Raw genomic sequence first — 9,807 nt, forward strand, 5'->3', positions numbered from 1 at the left:
TCATTATACAACCATTTCAGTATGACAGTTTCAAACTTGGATATATGCGATAATACAAGAGCACAGAAGTGCGTTATTAGGCAAACAAAGTAGATACGTCCAGGAATATGTCATTTGGTGTTTTGAGCCTGCTCCACAATTCAACAAGATCATGGCTGAACTTGTATATCACCTTCCCCCTGCACATCGCTCCACCAATCCTTTGATTCAATAGTGTAAAATACTGACATTTCCCAAAATTCATATCCTCAGCTTTTATTTATTCGTTCATGGGGTGTTGGCTTTGCTGGTTATGCCATTATTTATTACCCATCCATAATTGCCCTTGCGAAGGTGGTGGTGAGCCGCCTTCCTGATCCGCTGCAGTCCATGTGGTATAGGTGCACCCACAGTGCTGTCAGGAAAAGATTTCTACCAAAATGAAGTAATTTGGGTAGAACTTAAAAACATAACAGGAGCAATTACATTGCTGGGAGTATTCTATGGGCCCCAAACAGCCAGAGAGAAATAGAAGAGCAGATATATAGGTAAATTTCAGACAAGTGTAAAAATAATAGGGTAGTAATGGTGGGGGATTTCAACTTACCCAAAATTAACTGGGTTAGTCATAGGTTTAGAGGGAGTGGAATCTTTAAAATGCATCCAGGAATGACTTTTAAGCCAGTACGTAGAAGGTCCTACAAGATAGGGGGCGGTCATCGACTTAATTTTAGGGAATGAAGCTGGACGAGGAATCAGTGGGGAGCATTTTGCAGGTAGTGATCATAACTCCGTAAGAAACAAGGTTGTTATGGAAAAGGACTAGATGGGCCAGAAATCAGAGTTCTAAATTGGGGGAAGGCCGATTTTAATAAGATCAGATATGACTTGTCCAGAGTGGACTGGGAGCAGCTTATTTTAAGCCAGAGGAGTGGGACTCAATCAAGAAGGAAATAAGGGCCAACTTATTCCAGTGAAGACAAAGGGTGGGACCAGCAAATCCAGGGAACCCTGGATGTCGCATGACAAACATTGGCAGGTAAAATAAAGGAAAATCCAAAGTTATTTTTCAAATACATTGAGAGCAAGAGGAAAATTAGGGAAAGAGTATGGCCCATTAAGGACCATAGTGGTAATTTGTGTGTGGAGCTGGAAGACGCAGGTAGGGTTCTAAATGAATACTTTGTGTCGGTGTTCACAAGTGAACGGGACAACGTGGGTATGGAAATCAATCAGAGGGACTGTGATATAATTAAATAAATTAGCATAGAAATGGAGGGGGCTCTAAGTGGTCTGGCAGGCTTATAAGTAGATAACTCTCCAAGCCTGAATGAAATATATCCCAGACTGTTGAGTGAGGCAAGGGAGGAGATAGCAGAGGCGCTATAAATAATTTTCAATACCTTTCTGGCCACAGCAGCGGTGCCAGAGGACTGGCGGACAGCCAATGTGGTACGATTATTCAAGAAAGGAGGAAGGGATAAACCAGGGAACTACAGGTCAGTCTCACTTCATTAGTGGGGAAATTATTGGAAGCAATTCTGAGGGACAGAATTAATCTACACTTGGAGAGGCAGGGATTACTCTTGGACAGTCAGCATGGTTTTGTTAATAGGAGGTCATGTCTGACCAATTTGATTGAATTTTTCGAAGAGGTGACCAGGTATATATGTGAGGGCAATGCATTTGGGGTAGTTTACTTGGGCTTCAGCAATGCTTTTGACATGACTGCTTATGGGAGACTGATAACGAAGGTAAGAGCCCATGGGACCCAAGGCAACTTGGCAAATTGGATCTGGAATTGGCTGAGTGGCGGGAAGCAGAGAGTGATGGTCGAAAGGTGCTTTTGTGACTGGATGCTGTGTCCCGTGGGGTTCCACAGGGGTCGGTGTTGTATCTCTTGCTGTTTTTGGTATATATAAACGATTTAGACTTGAATATAGGAGGGTTGATCAGTGAGTTCGCGGATGACACGAAAATTGGTGGGATAGTAAATAGTGAGGTGGATAGCCTTAGATTACAGGAGGACATAGACGGGCTTGTCAAATGGGCTGATCAGTGGCAAATGGAATTTAATCTGGAAACATGTGAGGTGATGCACTTGGGCAAGACAAACAACGCACGGGAATACACAATGAATGGCAGGACCCTGGGAAGTACCGAGGATCAGGGGCACCTTGGTGTACATGTCCACCGGTCCTTTCGGGTTGCGGGAAGGGTAGATAATGTGGCTAAGAAGGCATATGGGATACTTGCCTTTATTAGCTGAGGCACAGAATATAAGACAGGGAGGTTGTGCTGGAGAAGTATAAAACGCTCTTCATTGCACAGCATTACGTGCAGTTCTGGAATCCGCATTTTAGGAAGGATGTGATTGCACTAGAGAGAGTGCAAAGGAGATTTACCAGGATGTTGCCTGGGCTGGAGAGTTTTGGTTATGAGGAGAGATTGGATAGTCTGGGGTTACTTTCCTTGGAGCAGAGGAGATTGAGGGGGGACATGATTGAGGTGTATAAAATTATGAGGGGCATAGATAGGGTAGACAGGAAGGAACTTTTCTCCTTGGTGGAGAGATCAATAATCAGGGGCAATAGATTTAAGGAAAGGGGCAGGAGATTTAGAGGCAATGTGAGGAAGAACTTTTTTCACCGAGAGGGTGGTGGTTATCTGGAACCCGCTGCCTGAAAGGGTGGCAGCGGCAGAGAACCTCACAACATTTAAGAAGTGTTTGGATGTGCAGTTGCGATGCTATGGCATACAAGGCTATGGGCCTAGTGCTGGAAAATGGGATTAGAATAGTTAGGTACTTGTTTGACCAGCGCAGTCTCGGATGGCCGAAGCGCCTTTTTATTTGCTGTACGCCTCTATGAACCTGTGACACTATGAATTTGTCCCAGCAACAGTGAAGGATCGGGGATATAGTTCCAAGTCAGCGTCTTTACTCTCTGGATAGAAAAATGCGAAAATGTTGATCCCTCTTAAGGAAGATTTTTGTTTTTTAAACATCACAGTTTTAAATGACCGGCCACTTACCAGAGGGAATGAAGCCCAATTCTTGACTCTCCCAACAGAGAAAACATCTTAGCAATTACCCTATAAACCTCCCTAAAAGGTTTATTTTTGCCTGTCAATGCAATTATCTCTCAATCCCGAAACTTCAGAAAGTATAGGCTAAATTTATCGTTATATGAAATTCCTCTCGCAACTGAAACAAACTAGCGAGCGTTAGATATACACCCACAAGGAGAAGTATATCTTTCCATAAGGCCAGGGACACAAACAGCACATGCTGCTCCAGACTTGGCCTCACCTATGCCCTTGATTAATTCCATCCACGGTGAAAATATACCGGCAGGCGCTGGACGCGTTCAGCACCTTAAAATTCAGACGGAAAACCGCGGAGTGAATGGACATCGGTTTGTAAATTGATTCACTTCATGACTTCCACCCCCACCCGGGAAGACGTCCAGCCGTCAAGAGATACTGGCCAATCCAGTGGCCAGAAACTCTCCAATGTCAGCTGCAGAAACTGGAGGAGCGGCGACGGCTCCGACTGCAGCCGGTGCCCAATGGAGTGCAGAGCTGGAGCCGGATAAGAATGCGGGTGGAGAGGGGTGGGGGCGGAGGTGGGAGCCCGAGGTTTGCGGTGAGTAAATTGGGCTTGTGTGAGTGTTTGTTGTGAACCGTGATCGGAAGAAAAGGGAAATTTCGAATTTAATTCCCTTATTTAAAATGGCTGGAAGAGATAACGCAGGAAACTACGGGCCTTTGAGTTTAATATCAGCTGTCTTGAAGCTGCTAGAATATGCCATCTTCGATAGAATTACTGAATACGTAAAGGTATATTAGCTAATCAGAGACAACCAACATGGCGTAGTTATTTGTAAGCCATTTCTACATGAATTTCCAGAACGCACTTACTAAGCCTTTTATATATACATATATATATCCATGTTGCACTTCAACTTACTTCGAGGGTCGTACATCTCAGACATAACGTACTCCACAGTTTATTCTAGCCGCATGTAAAATGGTAAAAATGCTATTAAGCAATATTCATTATTGTTGTACCTGCCTACCAACTTTTAATAAATCGGTTAGCTGCCCAGTATCTTTGATCATCTACATTACCTTACTTCTGTTGTAGCCTAATATTGTCCGAGAATTTACCATAAGGCTCCAAATATTAAGAAGGAGATTGCAGAGCAAATTTGGAGCCAAATTACAGAAAGAACATATGATTACATTGTAGTGACAAACGGGGCTTCAAATATCTTAATATATACGGAGATAGCGGCAATGTTAAGTGCAAAGAGGGAGAGGAATTCCTCAAATATGTATAATCTGTGTGTTGCCAACTCACGAAGAAATGGAGCAAATTTATAAGGATGTAACCATTTGACATAGTTTGTAACTTGGATGGAAGGTTGGAGACAGGGTGTAGAGATTAAACGATATTTATGTAGATTGACTGGAGCAATGGGTTGCTGCCGTGATCACTTTGAATGGAAAACACTGCTGATACTGCGAATGAATGTTTGGTATATTGTTCGGCTTCCTTGTCCAGAATGGCGCCGAGCTTCGTTATGGTTGTTGGAAGTGCACTGATACATTCAAGAGGAGATATACCATTACATTCCTTACTCGTATCTTGAAGAATCTTTATAGGCTTTTTGGGGATTCGGGGTGTGTGGAAGTGGTCACCAGGTGAGTTACTTGCCTCTGAGTTCCCAGTCGCTGATCTGTTTTATTTTGTAGTTACTTTGTAAACATAGTTGGTCTAATTTAGTTTCTGATGAATGATGGTCCCAAATTCTAAACACGATGCTGTTATGATGATATTATAATTCCTGTTTCCGAAATACTTTCCCAATGAAACATGTTCCGCTAGCAACATTTAATTTCTTGGAACTAGATCCATTGCAGCGCCCTTCCTTCTTGAGGTGGAAAGACATGCTTTGGACATATTTCATGAATTCAGCATTGCACTTTACACTGCCACTGTCCCGGACTCTTGGATAATGTTACAAACCGGCGGAAGGTAGCAAATATAGAGGAGCGAAAATATGACAGTCAAGCTTATGATTAATTAAAAACGTGTAGGCAGGTAAAAAAAAAAACAATGGAAATTGCTTAATACGCTGTTTACTGTTTCACATTTGGCTGGGATATTAAGGGGAGCGTGTTATGACTCAGTTGCACTGACCCTTATAAGTTCAAGCCCACGGGGTAGAATAGCCATAGTAAGCGTTTTTTAAAAAATAGATAATTCCATATTATGTCTTAAAACCCACGTGCACCTGTACAATTCGCCACCAAAACGCTCTGTGGTTGAACTATATAATGTCTAAGGCGGACAGGCTTGGAATGTTGAAGACAGTATCTCTCCGTCTATTGTAAGGGAAATGCTTCAGGAGATATGTAGTAAATCATTCCATAATACAGGTGTGGGCGGAAACGTTGTGCACAGGTTTGCACATGTGAATGAATTAGGATGCAAAGAATAAAGTATGTGCGGAACACTGGATAGCAACAACACCCACATATATCAAAACTCTAGCACTCAATGGCAGCAGCTTAACATTAAAGAAGCTCATTGATGAATGGTGTTCTGTTAGAGGCACACATTACCCGACGCATCTAAATGTGTAACATTAAGCACACTGGAGCTCATGGGATTTTCAATATTTGTAGATGTCTGCATAGGTGAGCATTTTGGAATTATATCTCTGGTTTTCAAATCCCTTCGTGACCTCACCCCCTTATTATCTTTCTAATTCCCTTCAGGCCTACTATCCGTCGAGATAAGTGAACGCCACCAAATCGTGCCTGTTGTACACCCTCAAATTTAGTCACTTCATAATATTGCCTTCCGCGGCCAAGGACCTGGGTTCTACAATTCAGTCACTACACATCTCCACATTCCTACAATTCTTGCCTTCCTTAAAACGCTCCTCAGTACCTAGCACACTGACCAAATATTTTTTTTACACCTGTCCAAATATCTCCTCATGTGAAAGCAAAGTACTGAGAATGCTGGAAATCAGAAACAAAAACAGAGAATACTGGAAAAACTCAGCAGGGCTGGCAGCATCTGTGGAGAGGGAAACAGAAACAGAATTTCGAGTCCGTATGAATCTGAAGAAGGGTCATACGGACTCGTAGCGTTAAATCTGTTTTTTTCTCCGTAGATGCTGCCAGACCTGATAAGTTTTTTTTTCAGTATTTTATGTTTTTATCTCCTTATGTGGTTTGTTTAGGTTGCCCTTAATTAACCCCTTAATATTCGATTCAGCCTTGTGGTAGCGAGTTCTGAATTTTCATCACTCTTTGGGAGAATAAGTTTATTTTGAATTACAGGTCGGATTTGTTGCATCTCTTATAATGATAGCCTCTAGTTATGTTATTTATCAACAAATAAACTATTTCCTTCGTATAGACTCTATCCAAGCCTTGCATACCTAATTGCCTCTATTATGTCACTATGCAGCCTTCTTTACATCAAGGGAGAAGTGGCGCTGGCTGCTAAGCCCTTCCTGATGTGTATATCCACGCAATTTTGGTAACATCGTTGTGCATTTTCCTTTCACTCTTAAGCGCCTCAATATCCTTTAATTTTATAATACGGCGACCAGAACTGCGCCCCTTACTCCAAGTGTAGTTGAACTAATGTTCGATACAGGTTAAGCATAACGCTCCTGATTTTTAATTATAACCCTCCATAAAGAATCCCGGATTATATTGTTTTTATAGTCTTGCTAACCTGTCGCACAATTTATAGAGAACAAAGCACTAACACCCCACGATCGTGCTTGTTTCCGCCTTTACTCCATCATGACTTACTCCTTCCAAGTTATAAGTGACCTCCACATTTTTCCTACCAAAATGTGTTCCTTCACATTTATCTATGCTCAACTTCATTTGCCCAATGTTTGTCCACTTTTTCAAATTTATTCAGAAAACACAGAAATTAAAGAAAATGAAGCAACCGCTCCTACATGGTGCGGTGGTGGGGGATATTAATAATAAAATTAAGGAGAAGCTAGAGTACATGTAGGAGGAAGGCTTGAAGCATATTTTGATTTATTGACATGAAGTAAGGTGGAAAGAGGCTTTTGTGGAAAATCAGCAACCGCAAAGATCTATTTGTCTGAATAACCAGTAACTGCACTGAAATGCTCTCTTCAATTATGGTCAATAATAATCATCACACCTTTAGCCTTTTTTTCTGATTCACTGTTGCACCTCTGTACAGCTTTAACAAATATGTATAGTGGGAAATCTCTTTGCTCCTCCTCTGCAGCATATAGTTGTATCAGAATGTAGAATACATCTCGAAGTATTTGTCTTGCATGAAAGCAACGTGACCTTGCACTTACTCAAATTAATCTCCATCTGCCGGGCTTTCAGGGGAACTCCTAATCTGTAGATGCCCCTGTGCAATGCTGTGCTCCCATTTGCACTATTTACTAGCGCACATGCTTCCAACCCTCTGCAGACTTAGACATTTAAATCTGTATTCTTTATTCACCAAAGGCATTCAATAAATGTGACGGGAATTTGAAAACCCAGAACACGATCCTGGGGAACCACCACATGTCAGATCCCATCAATCCGAATGTTTAACATTTATCACAACTTTCTGTGTCGTCCTTTTTGCTTCTATTTGAGTTTCTGTGGGCCTTATGTGAGGGTTTCAGTCAATCTATATGGCTAGTGTCGCTGGATGCACTGGTTTCTACTTATTGTTACCATCCTCAAAAATTCAATTAAATTAGTAGATCCTCCACACTCTTAAGAATGCACAGCGGACACTATGGGTGGAAATGTTGGCCCTCCCTGCCGGCGGGATTTCCCGGTCCCACCAAATTCAATGGACTATTCAATGGCTCGTCACATTTTAGGGCCCCTTCTCCGCTGTCCTTGATTAAGTTAATGTATACGTTTAGTCAAACCAATGCGAAATCGTTGAGGGGAATAAAGAATGGAGTTTGGGATAATCGAGCATCAATAGCGCAAGTCTCACAATGTTGAAGACAGAATCGGGAACGTGGGCTTTAGTAGAAATGGGAATCAAAGGGGAGTGGGGAATGGAGGACACACACATTATGCTCCTGATCTTTCAGCTAAGGTTCAGCTGCCAGTACATTTCATTCAACCAACTCTACGTCACATCTTACCTTGCTGCCATGTGTGCAATTGTACTCACTGACATATTCCCAATTTTATTCTCTGAAAGCTATATTATAACCTCAGTCTGTATGTAGCACGGGATAAACTCCATATACAATGTTGCGGCTCGCACATACACAGCAGACGGTTAATAATTGCAAGTGGACCGAAAGAAATCAGCGCGACGAAATAGGATTCCTATAATGTTCCTCATCACATTTCGTAACTGGGTTATTCATCTGTTTAAAATAAACCAATTAAAATCTCTGTTCAACAGCGAATGAAAATTGTTTCCCAATGCTCTTAAAGTTGGTTTGCCAACGTCATCAACATTAATATGCAAATGTTAACGTCAGCTGCTCATGATGCCAGCAATTAGAAATAGCACTGTTCTCAGATCAGTTATTATCAAACCGACGCTGTTTTCATAATATGAACTTCATCCATGCCCATTAACACTATCATGTTGCCAGCTAATGTATATGACCAATCTAAAGACAACCAACCCCCAGTAGGTGAAAACTCATTGACCATATGGGCATTGCTCTTGCGTGAAACGATTATAAGGCCCATGTTCTAACAATTATGAATCACAAATGATTGAGATGGTGATGGTTCTGGAGATTGTTGGCAAGTTTGTATCAAAGTACTTCCGGGCGGTGATTTACCGCCCATAGATATTAATGATTGAGAATCACGAGACGGGACGCAATTATGACGATTTGAGTTAGAAAGCCTTTCAAGAAAGACACCGGTGGAAAGTGCATTGTTTGAATCTTGCACGTTTGATCTTACAGTTACTCCTCCCATGTATGGCGTTAGGCTCGACTATTGGAGGACTAAAAGTGTCCCATTCCGTGCTTTCAGGGAATATATCCACATGTGCCTTCCAACATGAACATGGTTTTGTGCTTTCCATGAGGTAATGCACGTTTATGTCCGTCAGAGGCAATGCATCTGGCTCCTGGAGCTCTGTTCAGGAGATTCAAAAAGGATGTCAACTCCAAACGCATTCCAAACTAATTGTACATGTATGTCCACAAAGCTCATGAATCAAGCATTAAACTTGCTCGTAAATCTTGCAGCCCCACAACTTTCCGTATGAATACTTTACACTCGATCAATTCTTAAAATCTCTCAAATTTAATATTGTCCTCTTCTTGATCCCTTAACCATTAATAACGTTCTACTTCCATTTATCTATCCTTCCCATTCTTTGACATTTTTAAACAGTTTGTTTTATCGACTCATAATGTAAGCTTTTTTAAAAGGAAAATGAGCAAGTTCATTGTTTCTTTTATTCCTATTTACATATCGTCATACCTGGCATCGTTCTAGTCATCAGGAATAGCGGCAGAGTGATTATGCTACAGAACAAATAGGCCAGAAGGCAGGCCTAATAATACAGGAGCATAAGTTCAAATACCAAAGCAGCCACTTTGGAATTAAAGTTCAGCAAATTTAATAAAGCTGCAATTAAAACGCTACGATAGGCAAAGTTGACATGAAACTACCGGATTGTTATAGAGGCCGGCCCTTTCGTTTTATAATGTCCATTAGGGAATGATGCCTACTATTCTCACCCGGTCTCACATACACAAAAGCCCAAATATCCAACAATGTAACTGACTTTTTACTGCTCTCTGAAATTATCAA

The 9,807-nt window shown here is 41.5% G+C and overlaps 1 protein-coding gene across 1 annotated transcript in view; it reads left to right on the forward strand.

Moving 5' to 3' along the window:
• The window catches only part of LOC144698497 (uncharacterized), a 757,701-nt gene that overhangs the window by 583,176 nt on the left and 164,718 nt on the right, over nucleotides 1-9,807 (forward strand). The window lies entirely within an intron of this gene.

Source organism: Cetorhinus maximus, chromosome 23, assembly GCF_964194155.1.
Source record: "Cetorhinus maximus chromosome 23, sCetMax3.hap1.1, whole genome shotgun sequence".
Taxonomy (NCBI): domain Eukaryota; kingdom Metazoa; phylum Chordata; class Chondrichthyes; order Lamniformes; family Cetorhinidae; genus Cetorhinus; species Cetorhinus maximus.